Source organism: Topomyia yanbarensis, chromosome 3, assembly GCF_030247195.1.
Source record: "Topomyia yanbarensis strain Yona2022 chromosome 3, ASM3024719v1, whole genome shotgun sequence".
Lineage (NCBI taxonomy): Eukaryota > Metazoa > Arthropoda > Insecta > Diptera > Culicidae > Topomyia > Topomyia yanbarensis.
In genome coordinates, this window is record NC_080672.1 from 247,760,859 (window position 1) to 247,788,781 (window position 27,923).

At 38.5% G+C, this 27,923-nt stretch overlaps 1 pseudogene; it reads right to left on the reverse strand.

Moving 5' to 3' along the window:
- Window positions 1-4,657: 4,657 nt before the first annotated feature.
- Window positions 4,658-8,448, reverse strand: LOC131687852 (peptidyl-prolyl cis-trans isomerase E-like; annotated as a pseudogene).
- Between the last annotated feature and the right edge of the window lie 19,475 nt (window positions 8,449-27,923).

A 27,923-nucleotide genomic window follows, 5' to 3' on the forward strand; every position in this document is an offset into this window, starting at 1 on the left:
ATGGAAAATTTTCCATAGAAAAAAATCATCAATTTTTAACTTTTATTCATATCTTTGCGTTCATATGGTCTATAAACGATCGGTGAAATGCATTTTGAAGGAAATGTGTCAGAAAATCTCGAAAACATTGTTATTTTTGATTACAGTGTTGCCAAATATGCTTTATTTCCAGTTTAAAACTAAAACTGTGTTTTTCTCACAACTCGTGTAATTTTCTTTTGAAAATGTTTATGCCATTGCGTTCCTCAGACATTTTCACACATAAAAACATCTAAAACTTCAATATAACTTGAGCAAATCTCTAGACACAGTGATTTGAAGCAAAAAACTCACTATTTCTCATCATGTTTCTCGCTATATCCAAGTAACCAAGTAGAATTTCAAAATTCTGAAAACGCCACTTTGTAGAGATTTTTCAAACAAGTAATGTGGCATATCTAACTTAGTTTACCCCAAAATGGCGTTTGTCATAAGATAGCACAACAGCTACGATTTGTTAATATCAACACTACATTGCACTTGGTATCATTAACCTAAAGGAGTATGCAGAGAATTAACAAGAATGGTCAGAATCGGACCATGGTTGGATATCTTAGACCTTTGGTTGACTTACTTGGGACTATTCATACACAATCTAGTATGAGAAAAACTACCTGATGAAAACATGAGTTCAAAATATCAAGAAAATATGTTGCAGATAATCGGTTATGGATTAACTAAGAAAGCCTAAAAAAATGGCCATCAATGAAAACGAAAAAAAAATAATATTTTCGCCCTGTCGGGTAGCAACTTCACCAAAGACACCAGCAATCTTCATTATCAGGCTCTCGGAATACAATAACTAAAAAAGCCTTGGTGAGCTGCTCAAGAACTTTATCGGAAACAGTATCTTACAAAATAGTCTGATAACCAAACGTGCACTTAACAATTGTACCTTCACTAGCGCCGCATAGTGAGAGTTTCCTAGTCTTCTAAACTAGACTAACTTTCGGACTGTCCTTAGCCTCCAGAAGAACTTTGCCGAAGACATCAGCATTCTTATCTAGATATTAAAATCCAAAAAAATGAAAGAAATGGCATGTTCACTAGCACCGCCTGGCTCATGAAATCCGAATGAATCTTCATATCATCGATCAACCTTTCATCCCCAAGAACTTTACTGAGAACAACATCTACCAAAACTGTAAGACCTTTGAGATAGAATATAATCTTTCATATAATATGCTATGCTATTATGCACTTTATCGCAGCCTATTGGACGAATCCAGAAATAGATTTTTTTTGTGCTTTCCGTGATTTTAAGTATGTCTAGATGAAGACAAAGTGATTGTGCTGTTCGGAATGGTTTTTCTGGTTCTGGGCTTGAAGTGATGTGGTGCTTCAGCCATCTTTTGGCTCTCATGCAAGATGCATTATTGTTTACATCGTGGTGTGTGTCTAGAAACAGCAACTCAATGGAGATAGTGTTTTAAGTTTAAAATAGTATAAAGTAGCAGCGTCTGGACCCAAGGGATTTTCCCAGTTTGTGTACTGTCCATGTGTTATTACGTTTCTGAATACGTGCCAGTTATGTGTACAGGCGGTAAATCAGGGACAATTTCGCTCAAAAACCACTGAGTTGTACATCAGTAATATATGTTAGTGCAAGTGATTTCGTTAGGACTTATTCACACATATTCCGTGTGTTTACTCGTTAAAGTCCGAAGATTTGCGGTGCTCGTGATAGTGTTGGCTGAGACAATGCGAGGAGTGATACTACCACAAATGGAGGAAAAATTATAACATGAACCCGGTGAGGACATTCTGATTTGTTGCTTATGTTCTATATTTGAATACTTTTTTCAATGTGTCCGGTCTGAAAGGGAGAGCCTCTCTTTGTTTACTTTCTCTTCCGCGAATTATTCGGTCACCTTTCTGAGTTCCCTTCAACTGTATGCATAATAAGCTAGTAAAACCTTGGTCTTTCGAAACATACTGATAAATGCTTAAAAAGTTTTATGGTTTCGTAGTAGTAATCGAAGGAGAAGGCGAAGGAAGAGGGCTCTGGTTTGCAGATTGGACCTAATGAAATGTCTTCATTTTTAGTTTGTTATTTTTACTATTTATCCTACGACAATGCGAGTGTGCGTTGGAATTCGTTGACGAGCTGAAATTGGATTGCGTATAGAGTACTTGACAATCTGTAACTGTATTAGTGTGTTCGACGATTTGTTTTCCTCCACCTGTCATAGATGGAGAAAAACAAAACGAAAATAACTTTTCAGTCGGATTAATTTCATGATAGAACCAACCGGCATTGTAAGTCTTCGGAATGACTTTTATAGCGACAAAGCGTATTTCAGCACCAATATAAATACTTTATGTGAGCTATTTCAAATGTTTAAATTGGCTGATAGTTTAACATATGACAGCTGGAGGAAAACAAACCACCCAAGTGGTGTGTGTGTGTGAAATGATTTGCATAGAACTCTATTGTTCTGTTTGTTAAAGAGGGGAAGGGTAAAGATTGTAAGCAAGTTGCTATATCAACTTTGTTTTGACCCATTGGCAACAGTGGCATCAAGTTGTGATTCCGTTTTTCTCTTCCAGTGTTCTCGCGGTGAGCAACAGATCGCAATGTTGTATATATAGGTGTGGCAGCACACACGGTTTGCTAGTGGCGGCAACCAAAAATATGTAAACAATCCAGAAGCACAGCGGGTCGACGTCATAGCGTTCACATGATTCAATGGAAGCGGATCAACCGGTATGACGAAAGCAAGTCGATTTATTCTGTGATCACTCACACCACTCATGTAAGATTCATCTTACGAACACCAACGTGCCATCTTCGCCATACCTGTATATACCACATTGAACCGATCGATGTATTGATACCCTGTCAAAAAATGCGGACGAACATGGTCAGGCGATTTAAAAAGTTTGACGTTCGACTCAACTCGCCTGTGATAATTGCCCCTAGGAACAAATGCAATTTGCGAATGCGATTTGAAGGCAATTTCAATACTTAGACAAATTTTCTGGCGGCTGAAATGAACTTGGTTGTTTTTTGCGTTTTTCAAACATGGCGGTTCATGTTTGGCTTAAGTTCAAAATTGTTTTTTTTAACAATTGGCGTGTTCTCGCTTGTATTTTGTTTGTTTAGTGCACTTAATTTAGACAACGAATGTGGAAAACTGTGGAATCGTGTGTAAGTATAGTGGAACAAGATCTCTGAGTCTAAATGAAAGTCAGATTGTGGCTAGGGGCAGATCACTTGTGATGCATTTTTAAAAATCAGCGAAATTAAATGCATTTATTTCCATCAAAATAGAAATTCATAATGTATTTTGCGTTGCGTGCAATGTTTTTGTGTTGCGTGCAATGTTGTTTGCGTTGCGTGTAAGACGTCAAAACCAACGACACGACCTGAAACTTCATGAAATTTTCTGAAGAAAAAGTGTCCGAGTAGTTTACCGTCAGTTACCAGTTCATTGAGTCACCCCTCGAAGCGGCAAAAAAAATATTTTTTCAGCAGCACTTCTTTGTTTATTTGATCTTCTGTTGCTGTTTAGCAACCATATTATGTTTACAACATAAATAGTTCGTAGAAAAAAAGTTTGGAGCCCAAAAATTAGGTGCAAAGCATCCTCTAGAAAAAAAATTGCCATACTACAGTAGCTGGGTATTTCCTAGCAGCGAAATTGCGTCTCGAACGTTGTTTTTGTGCCTAGAATTTTTCAGTGAGTTGAAAAACAGTTAACTTTGAAAGGTGACAAAATGAGAAAGTACTTGCCACCAATTCGATCATTTGCGACATCGAAGGTACTGCATCTTCCGTCAGCTTCGTAACGGATGTTCTGTATCCCCTCGTGCTGAAAAATGTCGAACACCCATTTTAATAAGTTTGGCATCGTCGTGAACTATAGTGATGAAAATTTACCATGTGGCTGTCCAGAAGCGGAACTCCAGAAGCACTATATGCTAAACCACGAGAGAACGCACACCGGAAAGTGTGTGTTTCTATGCAACGTTTGTGGTAAAGGATTTAAGCACGAACCAAGTTTCAAAATGCATCTCAAAATCCATGAAGGCGTTTAAACACACGTTTGTTCTGCATATGGCCAAACATAAAAACATTCGCACTTTTCAGTGTCAACAATGTGGCAAAAGTTTTATTCAGCGTACCTCGTTGCTGGCACTGATAGGGCATGCCGTTGGCCGGTTGCATCGATGTGAGCCTTGTAACACAACCCTCAGTTCATCCCAGCAACTCACGGATGACAATTTAAAATTACATCATAGCTAACGGTTCATGGGCCAGGAAGAATTTGGCGAGGCATGGAAGATGGAACCAGAACAACCGTCAAAGGTTAATGATGTTAAGGAGAAGAACTCTACATCATTGTACAAATTTATGCCGAACGGATGTAAATTGTGTAGTAAATCTTTCCGATTATCTTCTTCGCTAACAATATGATATGCGCTTCACCGAAGGATTTATATGTTTTATTAGTTTGTTTTTACATCATTTTGGAATACGATGTGTATCTTATCTTAGGACACAGTCTACTAACAGGCGATAGTACTTTTGTCCTTATACGAGAGAACAACGATTTCTACATTGTAGATCCTACCATCGGTAAAAAATACTTCAGCTCTAATACGTACCGTCCTTTAAGTAGAATTTACTATATTGTCAATCAGGACAACGTCTGGGGAATTATTCAAAAAGAGAACCCGGCGTTATTCGTCAAGAGAACCGGGTTGAAATATTCAGAAAGAAAACCGGGTGTTAGGTCCGGAATTAGCCATCGACAGTTCTCCAAACACAGTTTTGAATTAAAATTTTCATCGGCAAACTTTTTCCCGTATATAAATTTTCCACCCGTTCCATTGTTTGCAGTAAAATCTCTACCTTGGCACATCTAAAATGAAAAATTGGCATTTTTTAGATGCACAACCAGAACATAAAAAAAACTCACAAACTCCGGAATAATCCTATGAAACGTAGACCCCTCATAGCCAAAACTTTGCTCTCCAGTACACAATGCTCGACAATTTTCAGCCGTCTTCGGTACAATATCTGCTCTGAGGGATATTATAATTCTTCCCACATCATTGCTGCCTACTCGAATAACGAAGTACATCCGCGGATGTCATTTTTCTCTTCCAGTTCTTTTGCCGGCTGAGTGGCTTCAACCGCATCATCCTCCCCGTTCTCTTGATTCTGTAGTGTTGCACCAGCATGCTGCAACCAGGCGTCCTCCGCCCAAACCGGCTTGTTGCTACCCTCTTAATCCGCTGTGGTTTTGCTATGTTCACCTGTATCGTTCGGCCGCACAGTCCTGAATTGTTCATGTTGTCGACAGCGGCTGCAGCATCGTCGGCACTCTCGAACCCAATAAACGCAAATCCACGGTGCTTCTGTGATTCGTCATCAACCGGAATATCAATCAGATCGCCAAACGGAATATTAAACCAAAATAAACAAAACAGTGACAGTCCAAAGTTTAGAGTGATTTCCCCCTAGCAACAAAACATCGGCCGCTCTGTGTACTCAATGGTAGCTTTTGGAATAATCCGCAATCTTCCTCGCTGACTATAAGATTCTGTTACTTAGACACCGGCAAAGATTCAACTGATCTTCAGATTTCAGGTAGAAACAGTTTTTGCTCGATGGGTTTTAACGAAAGTTTCATTGTTTTGCAAATGTCGTCTGGATAGGTTTGTGCGGTAATCACATATTGATGGTCCGGTCCATAGAATACCATATACGTTCAAACCTTGATATTCGTAGCGGTTGCACACTAATTATTCATGTCATAAATTTCTGACCTGTATCTGCGGTTTAGACAAATTGCTCAAATGCTCGCCAGTATCCCTGCATTTCAGAATGCGCACCATCTTCGTTTTCTCGTTACCTTCGTCATAAAACCAGATTCCGTTAAAGTTGCATATAAAATGTGATCCAAACTGGAAGGAGACAGAAATATTCGTGCCTGTCCGTGCGTTTCTACAAGCCAGGTCCACAAGTTTAAGGTTGTAACCAGATTGCTGGAAATAAAAACACTAACGGATTAGTCAGATCATTTTCGGAAAGATTTCCTATTTTGAGTGACTTACGGTATGTTTTGTTGTCAAATTTTTTTCCCCATGCGTAACCAGGGGTTGCCACAGGTTGTTTGAAAAAGTAACAACGGACTATTCAGTGTTGCTTGTTTCATGCATTTTCTATCCAAATGTCACATTTGACATTACCAGTTACCTGAGTCACTGAGGGGTAGTCGGATGTTCGATACAGTTTTGGAATGCCAGTGTCTAGTCGTGTCGTTGTCAAAACCCTACAGAAAAACTAGCCTTACATTTAACAAAACGTCGAACAAAGTGGATCAGCGTAGGACGTTTGTTAAACAAACTTTTCTGCGAGGAAGTGTAAAGCTGATGCAAAAATGGAAATTAAATGCATTTTTTCTTATTTGATGCAAATTTGTTATACATTCTTAGAGTGATCTGCCCCTAGGATTGTGGTAAGTTTTGGTGTGCAATACAAATTTCACCATCGATTCTTCCTATAGTCTGGTGGTGATTACCTAGTGTACCGATAAATTTATGTGAGTGTAGATAGTGAATCCGAAAATAATTATTATTTTTAATTTTCATATCAGGCAATTAAGGGTGATTAAATGGCGCGCTCCCTGGGCGATTTAAGGGCGGGTAGAGCGGCAAAAAATGACGGAGGCAAATCGCCCAAATGTTGCATATAAAATAGCCCCCTAATTGCCAGCAAATTGTAGGGCAATTAGCGCATCCGAGTTGGCAAATAGCCCCCCGCTAGCCAGCAACTTGCCCTTTTTGACTGGGTAGTGTTTGTGAAATGTATACGCTGTTCTGCCCAGCGTTGCCAAGTACTTATTTCGTTATTTCAAAATTGTTATCACTTCAAATATAGTAACCCATAGGACGGGTTCTTTTAGGTTCGGATTGGGAAGTTTTGAGTTTTGCGTTTCACTCGCGCTCGAGTCGTTGAGAAAAGTGAAAGATACTTCTGGGTTCTTTTATGCGCATAGGGGTCCGTACACGAGGCGTTAGTAATGTCATTACTGAGCAATAATGTCACTTTTAGTGAACGTGCAGGGCGGGTTATGATGGAATTCCCATACAATTCCTGTAATGTCATTTCTTAGTAATGACACTTATTGCGCGTGTATATAAACGGCCAGGTGGATTAAACTTCTTGGATTCTGACTAGAGTAACAATAGCAACGGAGAAGTGCGTACTATAGGGGTGAGGAAGTTCTTGTATGTGTCTATACACGTTTACTTTGGGTGTGAGTATGTTCGAATGGATTTTGCTTTAAGAAAGGACATGTTAGATCTCTGAGTCTCTGACGGAGAGGTCTACGAGCAGCTCTGCTGTTGATTGTGAAACGTTTGGTGACGGTGTTCTCTTCTCATTAACCGAGTCAAATCTGTGCCAGGTGTACTGGGCTGCAAGCTTGTTTGTAGCGTGTTCTGTTAAAAGCCAATATTTGATCGCTTACAATCCCGTGAACAAGCTTCGCCTAGGATTAAGCACAAAAATTGTCAGGACCTCAGAGGCTGTACAAAAATAAGATCCAAAATAATATTTGGATTCTTTTATTACTTGGAGAAAAGTCGAGATACATTGCATATGTTTTGTCTGCCCTAACCATAATCGCACTCCATGGTGTTTTATCGATGCCTAACATTAAGTGACAGGTCTACAGTCTTCTACACGCTAAAATGAATTTATTGATATTCAATCCTAATTTTAACACTTCCCCTCAATAATTCATTCCTAGAAACTCAATCATCTGTTGAAACTTTTGTTTGTTCAAAGCTTTTGTAAATACGTCAGCAAGTTGTTTATCACTAGATATCCCAGGTAACCAAGAAGCACGAAAAACAGCCTGTTATCAGCTGTATATGTTCCTTCACTGCAGCCTTTGTAATGCTATTCAGCATTTAATTCACCCTTAATGCTCTTTAAAAACCGCTTTTGGCAAAATACGCATTTTTTACATTACATTTTTTACATACATTTTTTTCTCAAATACATATGTATTTAATTACAAGCTTGTTATCTTTTATCAATTCCCTTACATACATGTATTTCACGTCGATGTGTTTCGACCTCTGGTGTTCTCGAGGCTCTTCTGCGATTTTAATGCAAGGAATATTGTCTTCATATATTGCGAATGGAACGGCGTTTATTCCAATCTCACACAATAAAGTTGATAACCAAATTCCTTCTTTCGATGCGGCGCACAACGATATCAACTCAGCTTCTGTAGTTGACAGACTAACGGTTTGTTGTCGTTTCGTTGACCATGACACGATGTTCCCAAAGACAGTAAATGTGCATCTAGAAAGTGACCGCCTTTCATCCTCGTCGTTTGCAAAATCAGCATCGGCGTAACCAATAAGCGGACTACTGTTTTTCATCTTCTTGTGTATAAGCTTGATCTTCTTGGTACCATGCAGATATCTAAGTATCCTTTTTAGTCCGGTCCAATGTGTATCCGTAGGGCAACTCTGAAATTTACTCAAAATTCCAACAGGAAAACATATATCAGGTCGTGATGCTAATGCCAAATATTGGAGACAACCCAATAATGCCTTATATGGGGAGCAGGTATGTTGTTCATTGCTTTTAATCCACTTCATATTTGGATCCATAGGAGTGTTTGCAGGTTTGCATTCATTCATCCCAAATTTAGCCAAAATTTTATCAATATATGCTTCTTGTGAAATTTCTAAGGTGCCTGTTTCCAAATTATGAAGAATTTCCAGGCCAAGAAAATTTCGCACTTCATTTAAATCCTTCATTTTAAAGTATTTCGATAGATTATTTTTAATCCAATTAATTTGACTAATATCCTTCCCAAATATAAGAATGTCATCAACATAAAGAACGATAATTAAATTTTTGCAAGTAGAATGGTATACACACGCCTCGTACCCAAGTCTCACAAATCCGAATTTTGTTATAATTTTGTCAAACCGGCAATTCCAGCTTCGGCTTGATTGTTTTAAAACATATAGACTTTTCTTGAGTTTACATAGTTTAGAAATCCCATCTTCCCCAGAAGGTAAAATAATATAAACTTCTTCATTCAATATTCCGTTGAGAAAAGCCGTTTTTACATCCATTTGATGTATCAATAAGGATTTTGTTACCGCAATCGATAAAAGTGTCCTGATAGTTGTTATTTTGGCAACAGGGGCAAAGGTTTCAGTATAGTCCAATCCCGGACGTTGAGAGCAACCTTTTGCTACTAATCTAGCCTTATATCGATTAGAGTTCTTATCATCTTTAATTGTAAATACCCACATAGAGCTAATAGCCTTTCTTCCTTCCGGAAACTTGCTAACTAACTCCCACGTGTTATTCTGTTTCGTGTTCCTCATCAATAGCAGCACTCCATTTTGCCCAATCGTCACGTTTCTTTAGCTCTTCTATAGTCTGTGGTATTTCTTCAAAATTTTGCGATGCTATAAAAATTGAGTCCAGATTGGTTTCATAATCTCCTAACCAGATTGGTGCTCTGACTGTTCTTTGAGCGTGTCGTAGAATGTTAGGAGTAATTTCCTCGGATTCGTTATTTGCATCTACAAACACATCCCCGTCATTTAAGATATCGTCATTTTCTGTTTCTGATATGGAATTGTTGGGTGAACGAGTTGACGGCTCAGGTGTCACTATTGCTGGCAAATCTGTCACGCAATAATCACTTGACCTCCTTCGACTCACCATTTTATTGGCCATAGAGAAATAAAATTTCGATTCGTCGAAAATGACATCCCTAGAAATAATTATTTTCTTTCGCTCAGCATCCCATAGCCGATATCCGTTCGGTGCATATCCCATAAAACATAAAGTTTCACTGCGATTTTCTAATTTATTGCGAAGCTCTTTGTTCACATGAACATGAGCAATGCAACCAAAGATTTTTAAATTTTTCGCATCAGGTTTTACCCCAAACCACATTTCATATGGTGTTTTCAATGTTCTTAATGAATTTGTTGGGCTTCTATTGGTTAAATATGCTGAAACATAAATCGCTTCTCCCCAAAATTCAGATGGAACCTGGCTCGTATACAGCATGGCTCTTGCTTTTTCCATTAATGTCCGATTCATGCGTTCACTCACACCATTTTGCTGTGGTGTGTAAGGAGCGGTAGGTATCATTTGGATCCCTTTTGATGCACAAAAGGCCCTAAATTCTTTACCATAGTACTCGCCTCCGTTGTCTGAACTCAATTTCGAAATTCTTAATGAAAAATGAGCCCCTACTAACGCTTCAAATTCCTTGAATCTTTGAAGTACCTCGCTTTTACGTTCAATCAAATAAACAATAACAAAATGAGTGTAGTCATCTATGAAGGTGACGAAATATTTAAAGCCATTATAGCTGGTTTCTGGTAATTGCCCACATACATCGGAGTGAATAAGTTCCAATGGCCTATTAGAACGAACTTTATCACTTGTATTAAATGGTTTTCTTGTCTGTTTACTAGCTATGCAAGAATCACAGAGACCTAAGCCTCCATTGGAAGTTGATGGCTGATAATTCAACCCCTCAACCATGCCATTTGCCAATAGCTTCTTTAAACTAGACTCCCCCAAATGTCCAAACCTTTTATGCCACAGTTCGAAGTCAGTATTCAATTTTCCAATGTGCGCTTCCTCTGTTGCGCAATCCAAAAACACATCCAATTCATAAAGACCACCAACTCGTTTTCCAGTAACAATAATTTCACCTCTTTCGTCTAAAATGAAAACTCCACCATTTCGGAATAAAACACACTTACCCGATGACTCAATGCGAGAAACTGATAGAAGGTTGCAGTGAAGTTCCGGAATTAAAAGAGCACTACTCCCAATCTTACTTTTTTATTACCAACTTTTGAATTTAAATACATATTACCAGCACGTCTACACTCAATGCTTGTCCCGTCCTTCGCTGTAGCAATTTTAGCTGCCTCAATGTCCCACAGCTCCTGGAACGCTCCCACATCGCGAATCATGTGTTGACTGGCACCTGAGTCCAAATAGTACGGAAACTTCACGGGCATATCCTGAAGTAGCTCTCGAACTTCCGCATCCCAAGCATAATTATCAAGATTTTCCTTTGATGTCCTGCTAATCGGCTTTCTTTGCATTTTCCATATAGCGATGATTTTCTTATGGTCGACTTTCTCCAATGGTACGCGAACCATAAGTGCTCCTTTTTGTCGGGCGATCAGAGCCATGTTCACCGACGAATTTCTTTCGTTCTTCTGTTCAATTCGTTTCTTTTTGCGAAACACAAAACAGTTGCGAAGTTTGTGTCCTGATTTTCTGCACTCAAAGCACACGATACTGTTTTTCTGGCCTTTACCTACCATAGCAACCGGATCATCCATGTCACGCTTTTTGTCAGTTTCCTCTGCGTCCAAGAAGATTCTCTTCACCTGTTCCAGAGACATTTGTTCGAACTCTTCTTTCCTGACAACTGAAAGAGCACCTATTAAATGCTTGTAACGCTCCGGGATAGCCACTAGCAACGTATTCAGCTTTTCTGCTTTAGCGATTGCCTCTCCCATAGACTCTAATTGTCGGACAAGCTCTTCGTGAGCACCGAACAATTCCTTCAGCGATTTAAAATGCACATTTCCAAGTGTGTACAGCTTAGAACGAAGTCCCAGCATAGCAACTGCCCCCTTCGGTTGGAAGATCTGCTGCAGCCAATCTAAAATGTCTTTGGCGTACTGACATTGTAACACATGGCCCATTGCCTCGTCATCCAATTCCAGCCAAAATTCGTTGACCGCTGCGTCATCTTCCTTAAGGCGAGCCTCCAATACAACCTTTCTGGCGGCTTCCTGTTCAGGTGTCGCACCTTCCGCTGGAAGATAAAATTCCTCCTCTGGCGGTGTTCGTACTAACGTGTGCGCTAATCCTTCCTGCTTCAGATGCTGTTCCATCCTCTTTTTTCAAAACGGGAACGACTTTTCGTCCCCTTTGAAAAGAGGCACAGCTACTCTTCGAAGCCGATTTTCCATTATTCCTATGAAGAAATTTGCTATTGCACCAGACTGAATCAAATGCTAACGTATAAGTCCGACGGAAAACTCTATCTGAACAATACATACAGGGTAATCAGATTCTGGGCCCATAACCTATTGAAAGACAATATTTGATCGCTTACAATCCCGCGAACAAGCTTCGCCTAGGATTAAGCACAAAAATTGTCAGGACTTCTGAATTCTCAAAGCTGTACAAAAATAAGAAAATAAGATCCAAAATAATATTCAGATTCTTTTATTACTTCGAGAAAAGTCGAGATACATTGCATATGTTTTGTCTGCCCTAATGGCGATTTTGCGGCAAAACCAAAATTAGTCATGCGACACCTACGATTCAGCTCATGAACTGGCAAAGTGATACAGTTTGCTTTTTTTCACCCGTAAGTGAGTCGTAGCTTACAACAAAATCTTCATTATCTTCTCGGAAAAAGCTTACCACAGCCAAAATATGAATGAAACGAGTAAGAAATTTAGTTTTATTTGCAATTATTCTGAAATTACAGTCATTTGCAACTATTTGACTCATACATTTCTTCGAAATGTAATCGGGGTATTATTGTTATTATAAAAAATCGTTCCATAAATAAAGTTCCAACTCGAAACTAAGACCCAATCAGTACCAATGTCAAACTCCTTCATATTTTAAACTACGTAGGAGATTCAGTGAAGACTATCGGAGAGAAGGATCGGCTGTGCATGATACAAAGCTGACACTTTCCTATTAGCCGGATATATTCTTTCCTCGCCTGATCTGGAGAGTTTCATGAATTTACACCATCTCATGAAGGTTTAGCTTAACTTAGGACGAATGGGAAATGCTGTTGCGGCGGCTACGTTGCTCAACAAATTACATTTCGAAACAGCGCGCATATAGCTCTGCGAATAATATTAGAAACCACTATGTTTTACACTCTTTTCGCAAGATGTTTACTCATCATCTTATAAAATGATGGTTTTCCTTCATTTTCATAAACAATTATCAACAAATTGATCGGTAATTTGGTGTTTAAAAATCATTTTTTACCAATGTTTACAGAAAATATATGCACTATGACAGAACAGAATAAAATCAGCAACACTTTCCTTCCAGTGCTATCTGCGAGCGGTTTCAACGTAGAATCGCCAAACCTAGGATAGGATCCGCCAGCTGGCTTCTTCTTATATTTTGCTAATCCCTGCTGAAAACGACACACCCCCACTCGACCAATGTTGCCAAAATATTTGTTTTGTTATAGTCGTGTCCAAAACTTAAATTGTTCTGATTAAAATATTCTATATTATGTACCGATTTCACGCCCCGGGAAATTCAATGATTTAGTCTTTATATCCGCATTTAAATGATCATTACGGTTTTTCCATCGGAATACAGCAAAACAAAATTATATATATATATATATATATATATATATATATATATATATATATATATATATATATATATATATATATATATATATATATATATATATATATATATATATATATATATATATATATATATATATATATATATATATATATATATATATATATATATATATATATATATATATATATATATATATATATATATATATATATATATATATATATATATATATATATATATATATATATATATATATATATATATATATATATATATATATTTGTAGTTGGCCATTACGAAAAATATTTCCATGCTCTTCATTTTTGTAAGTTGCTTTCTGAGTCGAGCAACCTTATTCACAAGATCAATCTTCTCTGTTCTCATTTAGTTTAAATATTCTAAAACTACTTTTTTGCAAGGCTTAATTTTTGTATAGGTGTATAGGTTTGTTCCAGTACTTTATGTGATTTTTTCGGAGAAAACAGTAGTAGAAAATACACGCTCCTATTTACACCGATGATCGCTGCAGTTGAAAACTGTAAAATTCAACTGTATCGATAATACTAAAGGAAGAAAAAGAAGCGATTTCCGGGATAACTTTCTCACGGTTTGCTCCAAATTATTGCGAATCTATTCTTAAAATAGCAGTTATTTTAGACTACGCACCGACAATTCGCCTGTTGATCTACGGCAACCGGGACGCACCGTAGAAAGCAATATGGAATCCCCCAATCCTCCCAGCACAGTCGTGCCTCTCGCAGTCAGCAATATCTTCAGTCGTCCCGGCCCTGTGTCTGGGAATGGAGAGGGGGACTTCCAAATTGCCCTCTTTGGCAAGTATTTTAAAAATAATTTTGATGAATCAACCGTTTTTCCTGATGGAACTGCTTGTTCTAGCTCGAATGCTTCCGACTGTCTATTAATAAGTCAACGATGTCAGCCGTCAGCTGGAAACCTCCTGAGGAGCACTCCAACTTCCATCACGGGTGCTACCAATTCATGCAGTTCACCCGCGCCTTCTGCTGTTAGCAGTCATTCCAGTCGCCCCGGTGTGCATTCCAGACGACGGAATCAAGGAGTGCTGGTCAGCCTTCCGTGCCTAAAATCGTCGCCCATCCACTTATACTATCAAAATGTGGGTGGCATGAATTCCTGTGCAAATACCTATCGCCTAGCTACCTCGGACTGCTGTTACGACATTATCGCATTGACAGAAACATGGCTAAATGAGCAGACCCTTTCCAGCCAGGTGATTTGCTCTGACTACGAGGTTCTCAGATGTGACCGGAGTCCTCTCAACAGCCACAAATCCTCCGGAGGCGGTGTTTTGCTCGCTGTGCGTCGTGGATTAAAAGTTCAACATATAACAAATGATGCTTGGAGCAGCATCGAACAAGTATGGGCAGCGATAAAATTGGGAAATCGAACATTATATATATGTGTGGTTTATTTCCCTCCCGATAAAATTCGCGACTCTGCACTAGTTGATTCTCATTCTGAATCATTGACTTCTGTTGTTGCGATGGCGCAACCTACTGACGAAATCATGATCCTCGGCGATTTCAACCTTTCTACAATAAAGTGGCGTTCCATTCATAACGGATTTCTACAACCCGACCCAGACGAATCAGTTTTTCATCCTGGCAGCATTACTCTTCTGGATGGCTATAGCACGGCTACACTTCTGCAGATCAACAGCACAACGAACGAGAACGACCGGATTTTAGATCTATGCTTCGTTAATGCCAGAGATCGCCGCATATTTCCACCGCCCTCGCCCCGCTAGTAAAGTATGTTCGCCACCATCCGCCTCTTCATCTTACACTCCAGGACGTACCGCCTATGAAGTTTTCGAGCCACGCGCCCACCGTGTGTTACAATTATAAGCGGGCCGACTATAGCAGCATTTTGAATATTTTACAAAATATTAACTGGGATTCTGTGCTAAGCAAGGATGATGTGAACTCCGCCGCTGAAACGTTCTGCCTAATGAGCTACCTTATCGATCGTCATGTCCCAAAGTGTAATCAACGAAGTGATCAATCCCCCTGGCAGACAGCCGAGCTACGTCAGCTAAAAACTGCGAAAAGAGCAGCATTACAAAAGTTTACCAAACGCCGTACCTTGTCACTGAGAGCTTATTATGTAAGGCTCAATAACGATTTTAAAAAACTAAACAGTTTTTGTTTTTCAAACTATCAACGAAAAATGCAACGTAAGCTTAAGTCGGATCCTAAATCGTTTTGGAGATACGTCAATGACCAGCGGAAAGAAACCGGCTTGCCTTCTGCAATGTTTTTGAATGGCGAAGCTGGTCATGATTCACAAGCCATATGCAAATTGTTCGCCTCTAAATTTGCGAGTGTGTTCGTCAGTGAGACATTGTCCTCGCAGCAGATTGACGTTGCAGCTAGCGGCGTGGCCCAACTCGAACGGTCAGTGAATGAGATTCGTGTAGAGCACTCGGATATTGTATCAGCAGCATCCAAGCTTAAAGCATCGTTATCTCCCGGGCCAGATGGTGTCCCTGCTGTGTTTTTGAAAAAGTGTATATCTGGTTTGGTGGAACCACTCTGTCAACTATTCAAAATGTCACTGACAACCGCGATTTTTCCTCAATTGTGGAAAGCAGCTTTCATCTTTCCTGTCCACAAAAAAGGTGATAAGAGGAACATTGACAATTATAGAGGAATTTCTGCGCTCTGTGCCATTTCCAAGCTCTTTGAGTTAGTCGTGGTGGAGTCAGTGTTTTTTCACTGTAAGGAATATATTTCTAAAGACCAACATGGATTCATGCCGAATCGATCGACGTCGACGAATCTACTATCTCTAACCTCTTTTGTGTCCGAAGGGTTCGATGCGAATCAACAAACTGATGTTATATATACTGACTTATCTGCAGCTTTTGACAAAATCAATCACGATATCGCAATCGCTAAATTGGAAAAACTTGGCTTCAGTGGATCACTCCTGCGATGGTTCCAATCCTATCTCGTTGGCCGTCAACTCAGTGTGAACATAGGTGATGCATACTCCAAACTATTCTCCGCAACGTCTGGAATTCCGCAAGGAAGTCATCTCGGACCTTTGATATTCACTCTCTATTTCAACGATGTAAACTATCAGCTGAAAGGGCCACGGTTGTCGTATGCAGATGACCTGAAAATTTTCAACAGAATTAAGAGCCGAACGGACGCACTTTATTTGCAGCAGCAATTTGACACTTTCAGCAGATGGTGTGAAAACAACCGAATGAATCTGAATCCGGCGAAATGTTCTGTGATATCGTTCTCCAGAAAAAAGGATCCCATTGAGTTTGAATATAACTTGTCTGGAGCTCTTGTTTCCCGGGTGAGCTCCGTTAAGGATCTTGGAGTGCTGTTAGATTCGAAACTTACATTTAAGAATCACATTTCGTATGTTGTTGGTAAAGCATCGCGAAGCCTGGGCTTCATCTTCCGTACGGCTAAATCCTTCACAGACATTTATTGTCTCAAAAGCCTCTACTGCTCTTTAGTGCGCTCCACGCTGGAGTATTGTTCGTCAGTCTGGAACCCGAATTACATGAACAGCAGCGATCGAATTGAAGGCGTTCAACGAAAATTTATACGGTATGCTCTTCGACGCCTGCCTTGGCGCGATCCTTTTCGTCTACCAAGCTACGAAAGTCGGTGTCAACTCATCCAGCTCGATACCCTTCAGCGCCGTAGAGAAACTGCAAGAGCCTTATTCATCTCTGATCTTCTGTCAGGACGCATCGATTCTCCAGATTTATTAGAGCGAGTCAACATCCAAGCAAGGTCCAGAACGTTACGCGGAAACGTTCTTCTGAGAGTGCCGTTTCGACGAACTATTCAAACAGCTAATGCCGCTATCACGGGACTACAACGGCTCTTCAATCGTGTGTCGCACCTGTTCGTAGGGATGGGCGATACTAGTATCGATACTGACGGTATCGATACTTTTCTACTAAGTATCGAGTATTTTTGTATCGATACTTCCATGTGCCATAAAGTATCGGTATCGATACTTTCTGAACGATACTTGCGCGTGGTATCGCTTGATTTTTTTTCTCTTTCGAGCATAAAAATCAAACTGGGGCTCTCCTCTGTAAACGTCGGATAAAAAAAACTTCAGTATCAAAACCGCAAAATTATATCCGATTCTTACAAAGAAGTATTGTTTAATCGTGAACGTCAAAATATATGCAAGCCCCTGCCTACGTGTTATTTATTTTAACCGGTTCTTATACTAGAGGTTCAAGTCAGCCTAGTTTTGCGGTTGAGAACTCTTTAAGTGATTCTTATGCGGAAAGATCTAAGTCCGATTTTTACGTTTGAAGTTTATTTCCGATTTTTACATTCTATTATATTTAAAGTGTAACGAAGCATGTTCTGTCCCTGCGTCTTTTATTTTCGGTCGTTGAATCAAAGTTTCCATTCCGGACTTTCGAGTTGAAGCCTGCGGTCAAACAGTAAATTCTGGATAAATATGTGAAATGGGTATAACGCAAATGAGAGCCTCTCTGTGTTTACTCCCTTTTCCGTCACTAACTGGGAAACATTGCGCAAAGATGATTCAAGAGTAGTCGAGAAAGGTACCGTTGGAATAAGAATAAATTGGCTCAATGTTCGCATTCCTCGCGTTATTCGGAAACTAGGTACCACGACTCCATCCTTTTATGAATTCTTTCTACAATATGTTCGTAGTATATTTTAAAACAAACGTCAACATACTGGAAAATAAAGAATACTTTCCAGAATGTCTATCCAGGACACTTTCCAGGACGTCTAACCAGATAAAACCAATGATTTGGTTCCATTTCTCATGGAATTTACGTCCGATTTTCACAAACTTGAATTCAAATAAAAGATTCAATATTACCATAAAATTTATATTAGATTCCATTCCGAACTCAGCTTTGATTCTGGTCATAGGTTGGCAGTCATATAGGCTTTTCTCATATAAACGGCATGGTAGCTAATTGGTACAAAACCAATTAAAATAGGTATTTTTGCCTTTCTCATATAGAAAGGTTATGCAATCACTCTAAAAATCGTCAACCTAATCCCGGCCCGGAGTGCCGAATGTCATATGCCATTCGACTCAGCTCGTCGAGATCGGAAAATGTATGTGTGAGTGTATGTGTGTGCGTATGTGTGTATGTGGAAAAAATGTCACCTCTGTTTCTCAGAGATGGCTGGACCGCTTTGCACAAATCTGGTCTCAAATGAAAGGTACAACCTTTCCATCGGCTGCTATTGAATTTTTTGTTGATTGGACTTCTGGTTCCGGAATTACCGGTTGAAGAGTGCGACCACACAGCAAATTCCCATATAAACTGAAATGAAAAATTCTCTAAGGTGGGAGTAGGGGAAAATTTCCAAATCGAATTTGTATTTTTGATGCCAAATGTCTTTAAAATAAATGAAACGTCGAGATTTGATATAATCTCGAAAAAATTTTTTTTGGCGAAGATTGACTTTTTTGGACTTTGGCAGCTTTTTGCCTTTCTCATATAGAAAGGTTATGCAATTACTCTAAAAATCGTCAAGCTAATGCCGGTCGATTCTTTTTTTACTTTTTTAGGCGTAGGTAGGAGTATCCAGTGAGGGGTTGCTACTTAAAAATTGAAACTAGTTTAAAATTTCTTAACAAGTTGAATATTTTCGGCAGGGTCCGGACCCCCCGGATCCTCTTCTTTGATCCGCCGCTGGTTTCAAGCGATGTTTCAGTGTTGACACATAGCATCTCAAGATCGTGGCTGTCGATCCATGGTATGTATGTGCAAATCGTACTGAATGTGTAATATACATTTCCACCATTTATTGAACATAACCAGCCATGGAATCGTAGTTTGGACAAATGAGAAAGGCACAATTGCACCACTATGTGGATTAAAACAGGTTTTGGACACAATGTATCGACAATGCCGGAAGTTCCGGTGGAAATGACCTTATGGCAAAAATAAAGTCGCATTATACCATTTCACCATAGACTCCTATCGAATTTCATAATTTTATATTCCGGAAAAATGAACTGTGTTGTCTTGGTCAATTATGGAATATCTATATAAGTCAGATCCATAAATTTTCCCAAGGCCAATATTAAAACCATATTGAAAATTTTGAGCGCCAACGAGTTTTGGTGTTTGAAGCAATCATAGGCACAATACTTGGCAATAAGAATTCTTCCTACGAGTTACGTGCAACACCATCATGGCCAACCCAAGTCTGAACCCACAGCCATTGATTTTGATAAATGATTTATTTGTTTATTTATTAATTTTTTGTTTGTTTGTTTATTTATTAAGGTTTTAACCCCAACGACCATTCGACTTTTCTGAATATAATATGCAGTTCAGGAAATAAATTACAATTCATCAAAACTAATGGAGCCATATATTGTTGCTGCCATCTATTGCGAGCGCACGCTTTCCGTTTCTTGAATTAATTTCTTTCTTGGTTAGGAGCAATGGTCAGATTGGCCCTCTGCAGCTTGCTGATTATTCCATTTGCCTTCTCTCTCACTCGTGTTTACGTCCATGTCGCCGTCGCTGGAGCTTTGATTTTCGCTGTTACATGTTTGGTACTTTTTGTGTTTTCGGATGACTTTGACATAGCCGTCTTATTGAGAAAATTTCGAAACTTGAGTCGGTCGGTTCGTCGCGTGTGAAGTGAAAAACTCTTCCATAAATTGCTGCCATTTCGGGACGTTTCTGAGTGTTTATTAGCTGGGAAAAAGTACCAAAGGATCGTCGGACAATATGGGATACGTTGAAGAAAATAGATTCCTGACGTGGGACGACTCATAAAAGCGTTTTTCGAAGGTTTTTCTTCCTCGCAGAAGCATCATCAGGAGGGGAGACAAACGGAACGTACGAATATAACGAATACACCTCCACGTCCGTTGCTCATCACTTCTGTACGAACGCTGTTGCTGCGAACGAGAGTGTGAGAAGAACCAAGCTATTACAAAAGCGAGACGGACGAACCCACTGAAAAGTGGGTAGTATGCACACTACACGGAGAGCTTTATTTGATCATCGATGGCAGTTTTTTGCCTGTCTCGTTCTTTCCGCTGTAGAATTTGTGCGTTGGGCGTATTCAGCCTGTTAACTCGTTGGGTGCTTGCTGGAGGTGTATTCTGTGGGGTGCATGGGAATCGCGGCGAAGTGTGAGCGACGTGAGTAGGGGCTGTGTGGGCTCTGCGTGTTTTTGTTCCTCGGTGCATACTGAAACAGACATATGCAGACCTTCCATGTTTTCTATTTCGGCCTCTTATTCTGCTGTGATTTTTATGTATTTTCTAGAGTATACTTCAGGTGAGTATTCGTCAGGTGGATGGACCGAGTATATCCAATGCGTGCGGTGAGGATGGAGGGATATGCTATCGAAGACTGCATGAAGTTCTCTGTGTATCATTGGTAAAATAGAAAAACTGGTATATTTTTCTATACATATAATCTAATTTATATATGAATTATATTATATTCAATTAAATACACTAAATACGTGTCAATTTCTTACGTCATGCAAGGAATCGAAAGTCTTATTGTAATGTTAAAATCCATTTGATACAAACATTACATTAAGGCGGGGCTGGTTGATGGAACGATTGCCTCGGAAAACGGTTTGCCCTGTATACGAAATGGTTAATGGATTTAGCAAATCAATTGAGCTAGCACCTACCCAAACCCTGGAATTAAATTATTTGCATGCATGAATCTTTTTTCTGTAAACCGCCGCCAGCCAGTGGGAGATGGGATAGGTTTCACACACACATACACACATACACTTTGCATAGCCGTCTTATTTCTTGTTTATTTCTTCCCTAGGTATGTTAACTATTAGCTTGGCGATATCGTGGAATATTGTTCGTCCGGTATTAATTTGTTGGCCAGCTGTCTGTGGTGTATCAGCAGATGTCGAAGGCTGTTTGGCGGTGTTGGTTTCAGAAGAGATGAATTCTTTAATTATTTTGGTACTTGGCTTACCGTAGTGTGCCGTCTGATTACAGAACTGACACGTGGGCGTCTGCCTAGAATATGTGCATAGGATATGATCCACCCTCGAAAGTCCAGTAAGACGGTATAGGTTGGTTCAGCCGCATTCGCACCACCCGAACACCGTTGAGAATGCCAGGGAAAAAAGTTTCTCCAAAGGGCCATTTGTGACGGATTCCACTTCTCCATACTGCTATATGAATCTTTTAATATAATCAGTACTAGTGCGAGGTGGCAAATCGTGAAGGCGAATTTCTGTCAGATCAAGGTCCATATACACGGGCATTTTGTTTTTGACGTTTTGATATTCTCCGTCGTGTTGCATGTTGTTCTTCGCTACGAAGCTTTCTGCCTCGGCTAAGGAGTTAAACGTTATTAGCCCTACTTGTCTCGTATGATATAGTTGTATGTGTGAAATTTCTGTAAGAACAAGTTCCATTTTCACCTTGATTAACTGTTCCACCTCGCGCACTGTAGCTCTAAGACGGGTCTGCCAAAAGTCAATCGCGATTGTGTTTTCTCGTAATGGGAGAATTATATATATGTTACGCGTACACGTTATAGCGGCGCGGGTGGTATTGTTTGTTTGTATGCTATTAGCAAGCGGTGCGCTTTTTGACTTCAGATCTGTGCGAAAATGAGATAAGGAAGCAGATTGATCTCTACGATACTATTGCTCTTCCCTTATGAGGCACGGACATCAGAAAATTGTTTTATGGAAACAGCACGAGGAACACCACCGACCCATTGTAATCCAATTTATTCTTTTAAAATTAAACCATTTGAAATTAATATTATATTGCTTGGCTTTGCAGTCCACGATTAGTGATGGTTAAAAAAATTGTGACAGTCCAATACAAATATTTTAAAGTTATAGTAAACATAGCCAACCATGGAATCCTAGTGAAAGGTACTATTGCATAGTAAACTAAAACGGGTACATCTTTTCTGTTGATGACATAATGTATTCTTTACAGTTTCTAATGTTTGTTTTTCCTCATTTCATTTTCAAATTTTGCAGTTTCCCATTTTTTTAAATTTCAGAATAAATTATCATTTTGGATTATTGTAGGTTTCTCCAATTAACATTCATAGATAAACACAACTTTTTTTTTTAAAAATTACAGATTTTAACAAATTTTAAATATGCATTTGTTTATTACCGATCGATAGTATTGAAAGTATCGATACTTTTCCTCCGATACATCGATACTCAGTATCGTAATAATCCAAAGTATCGCGATACCGAAGTATCGATACTTTTTTCAGTATCGCCCATCCCTACCTGTTCGACTTTCATTTGTCTCGGATAACTTTAAGAAAGCGATTCCTGCAGTTTTTTAAATGTAATTAATTTAAGTTTCCATCATTGGGGCCGAGTGCGGCCTGTTGATGCGTGCGATAAATAAATAAATAAATAAATAAATCCACATTGCGACTTTTCAGCCATGCGCCACCGGGTCGTGCGTTGAATTACGTGCCCATCTAGTTTGCATCAGTGCGAGTGAGAAAACATTTTGAAGTTTATTTTTGTTTCGACCGCACTCGTGTGCATTCCATATAGCAACAACTCGACGAAATGCTAAATTATCTCGCGATAGACAACACTTCCAATTTACTCGGCGCTGGAACAAAGACAATTTTTACATGAAGTTGAAAATATTTTCATACTTAGGCTACATAGTCTGTTACTCGGTTAGACTTCGAAAAGAGACATTTCCACATTAATCCGCACACCGCGCTACCGGATCTCTCGGAAACCTGTAGAACTTCAGTTCTGGATAATATGTTTGAATTCGTCTGCCAGAAAATGCCTTGCACTTCATAATTACAGACGGACGTTATGGAAAGAAAGCGGTATCTCGAGAAAATAAAAAAAAAACAACACAGTAAACAATCGTCGTTTTACGTTTTATATCACAATACGACAACACTTCCAAGCAGCCCTTTAGTACTTTTAGTTTCCAAGCCGAACGTTTGCCAATGTCACTTTCGTCCAATCACGAGCTGGTTCAGAATTGGTTCAAAACCAGGGGACAGAGCTGGCGGATCCTACACACAGAAAAAAAATATTGCTAAAAGTAAAGCGGACCCTACACGAGCAGAAATATTGACAATAAATCATATATTGATCAATATATTGATAGTGTAAGGTCATCTTGAAAATATTGATTTTGTAGAATTTGAATGGGATTGATGGATTGAAGCAGTCAAATATATTGACATATTTATTGACAATATTTCTGTTTCGTGTAGTGTCCGCTTAAGAGTGTTCCGCTCTTAGCAAAAAACAACTAACGCCAACTATTGGGTTGAAAGTAAAACTTTTAAATTAATCAAGAATAATAATCAAAGTAAAAGTTTTCCTTTTAAGCAAATGAAGAATAGTACTCAAAACAAAAGTTTTATTTTTAAACTAAGAGTATGCGTTGGTTGTTTTTTGCTAAGAGTGAAAAACTCTTATTTTTACCAATATTTTTTTTCTGTGTGTATCCTAGGCCCTAACCATAATCGCACTCCATCACCGAGCAAAAAGCATCTGAGAATTTCATAAGTCTCGGCATATGAACCAGCCTTCTGACGATGCCATTGAACGCTTCAGAATGTCATAGGCAGGCTTATGAATTCATTTATCTTTATTCATGCACTCCATAGACGTACAAATAATGTATTTCATAAAACAGTCTTATGACTTCGCTCCAATATATGCGTTTAAGAATTTCATAAGTTTTTCTCATGAAACCCATATGAGATCTGTTATTGATTCTATAAAATTATATTGTTTTTCATAAACGTCACTTTTGTGAAAAGTTCATAATTGTTTCTTATGAATTCAGTATTGGCCTGGACGTCCAAAGGAGCTAATAGTTTCAGGCCAGCACTTTTTGGTTACCGCTGTTTGAAACAAAAGAAGTGAGAATTTTAGTCAAATTGCAACAAAATTTAAAATAATTGTTTTTTATTTTATTCAATAAATTACTGTGAGCATTAAATCAGTTTCCATGGTTATGATTTTTACAGAAGATATCCAATATTTTGAAATGAAATCAGTTGTGTATATAATTATTGTCTGACACGTATTTCATAATTATCAAAATCATTTGAGAAGTAAGAATCATTATCATTCAGTTGTCAAGTCCAGTTTCCCAGTTATCTAAGCCCAGTTCCCCAGGAAATATTGACGAAACGTTGCTCATTATTTACAAATTTTTATATTTAATGGGAGTTTTCTCTTCAATCTTCTGAAGGCATCTGCACTTGGCGGTTCATTTGTCCCGAATTTAGTTCTACAAGATGAGAACACGAATGAACTCATTATGAATTACGCTCATGTTTTACAATTCTCGGTGGTTTCTTTACTTTGTCAGTTGCGTGAGTTCGAGTGCAAAAGGTGCCCATCTGTTACATTCAAACTCACGTAACTCCCGCATGTGAACAAACCACCGAAAATTGTCAAACGAAGTTCATCCGGCTCATTTTGGGGTTATGTTGGTTGGTGTAAAACCTAATATCATCTAAAGGTTGATTTTTACTGTTGATTTTTTGTCTACTAAAAATGCTCGAGAAATATCAGCCATGTTCTATTTTTTATATAAATGCACAATAATATCCATAAAAAAAACTTATGGCATTCATTCGATCATTGTGATGAATTTCATAAGACTGTTCTATGGAAATCATTATTACTACTATGTTTTCTGCTTATAAATGTCAGCAATTTTCATAAATGCGCACCTATGGCGTTCATTCGGACATTTTCATAAATTTCATAAGAGTGTCTCGTGAAAATAATAAGAAATGGATTTGGAAAATTTCCCCTCCAAATCATAAGACAGACTTATAAAATCCATTTAAAATCCTTATGTCAGAAAGTCATAAGACGTTTTTATGGAAATTCAAAGTAAATTTTGCTCGGTGATGGTGTTTTATCGATGCCTAACATTAAGTGGCAGTTCTACAGTCTTCTACACGCTAAAATTAATTTATTGATATTCAATCCCAATTTTAACGTGTTCGACCCGAGCTCTGGTTCGCTACGTTAAGATTGTGTGTAGCAAGAGTAAGATGTTTCATCTGTAATTGACATACATTTGCATGTTTCTTTTTTTTCCTATCCATGCTTCGTAGTCGTAGCCCGACCAGGAGAAAATAACTGGGCAATAACCCGAGCATAATATTTTTTGGCATTCATACCAAAACTTAATATTAATTGATTATTATACCTCATTGAGGTATTAAGCAGGTATTGAAGAAACATTTTTCAATACCTGCTTAATACCTCAATGAGGTATAATACTTTATTTTAGTATTGTTTATGTATTCCAGTTATTTTTACAAATACTAAAGCAATACCTTATTGAATACCTTCATAGAGTGAATTTTATTATTGGAAGGTTGAGAAATGTTTTATTATTATTCAGGTATTACAACAACTCGTTTCATTATCAAATAGTTATTTGTAGAACATGTCTGTGTTATTTTTTTTTTGTATTTTATCTCTTATGTAGAGCTCATTAATACCATATTTCGGTAAACAGTCGTTGGTATTGATAAATTTAGTATTCCGCAGTTATTTTCTTCTGCTCGGGAGGGGGGTCATGGCGAGAGGGTTCTTATTGGATTTTGCACTTTTTATCTTCCCTCTTCAACACGCGTTCTCACAGAATCGTACTGCTGGTGTTTTTTTCTTTCCTCTCATATTTTGCGTCAAAGGTCACTGCACAGTGACGTCACGCATTAAATGTGACAGGTGGTGGTCCTATTGATTACATTTTGAACTTAGAGATTATTCGTATTCTCAAAATGATACATTGGTAAGCATTTGAAATATATTGGGAATCATGTTTTCGGAAGTATAAATGTTCTCTAGAACACCTTACAATTAAATTGTGCTATTCCCTACTGTGGGAAAATGTATATGAATGTTCTAATAAGTGATCTAATTATTTGTTTATCAATTACTTCTTGTGTTCTCCGAATCGGTAAGTAGTTTTGCGGTAAAATTTCTTGGGAATTAATTTTTAGCACTAAGCTTATTTTAATGGCATCCAAAATTGTTAAGTCCAAACTGTAAACAGAGGGATCAGCACTTGTCAAATTTGTGAGGTTAGGGCATTTCATACAATGGTCAATTGTAACGTTTTGCTTTGTGCGCATGCTGTCGGTGGTGTACACACCCGATGTATGTATGCTTATAGGTGCATTGACGGTTGAACAAAGGTTTGCACATGCAAGTTAATACCATACGCTTCTGTTTTATACGTGAGACGAATAAGCTTTTCCGGGTCCATAGGAGTCTTTTTATATAAAGTTATGCGCCCTGATTGGCTGCATTAGGGAGTGGTCGCACTAACAGGGTTACAGTCTGACAGTCGGACCCATACTACCCGTACCCAGATGTTTTGGCATAATGTTTTACTACCCGTTATTTTGGCTTGTGTACTGATTTGAAATGTATGTCTCTCCAAGCGTGGTCAATTTGAATGGCGTGTGGCAACCGGTGACTGATACACTAATGGATCTAATGGATTTTTACTGCCGTGTCATGGTTGTCTTCTCTTTATTTTTATCTTGTTGGTATGTAGGAGATTTATGAATACGAATAGCTTATTGTGAATCACGTATACAAGCACTGTTTTTGAACTGAAGACTCATTAATTTCTTATTTATTAGCTTCCGTTGTCACAAGACGCCAAATCGCTTGTGTTGTTATTTTTACCCTAGAATGATGTCCTATCATGAAGGTACATTCGGCTCTTCCTTTCTCATATCCGCTTCTACATTCCCGTTCATATACCATATTGTTTTTCTTCATTCGTAATTTACGAATTTGATTTGATTCTCCTTTAAAACGGAACCTATATGCGTCGACCTTTAGTACAAAAATACTGTCAACTATTTTGTGTTTTTGTACGTACTTCCTTATCATACCTAGTAGTCGGCACAATAATAAATTAACCGCGCAGAAACCATTGCTTAGAATCGACATTCTGTTCCCGCATTCAACTGCCGTGGAAGTAACACGTTGCCCATTATTTTCCTATTATTTTTGCGATTCAGTATTAGTAAAAGTCCCCCTCCTACTACAAAACCATTATTTGTGTACAGTTTTAGCTATAGTACCTGACTTTTTTTTTATCTTAAAATACGTTTATTTAGGCCCAAATGCTGTAGCTTAACGAGGCCGATAATTCATTTTTTTTTTTTTTATTTTTATTACATGTCACATGTTAGTGGGGGAAGGGAAAGCCGTATTTAGGGGCGGCTTGCTCCCCTCTTATGTAAGTAAAGGAAAAAGGTAGGAAGTGAGATACATATTGTGTAATTGACATCGTCGTTTGCTGATTGATCATTGTGGCGGATATGCACACTTTGTTTTAGTGTTGTAGTTTCCAGCCTGTAATCGCAGGGGCGAGGGGAGGGTCGATATTTCGGATAATTATTGGCACTCTATATCATCTGCATGTGTGGCAT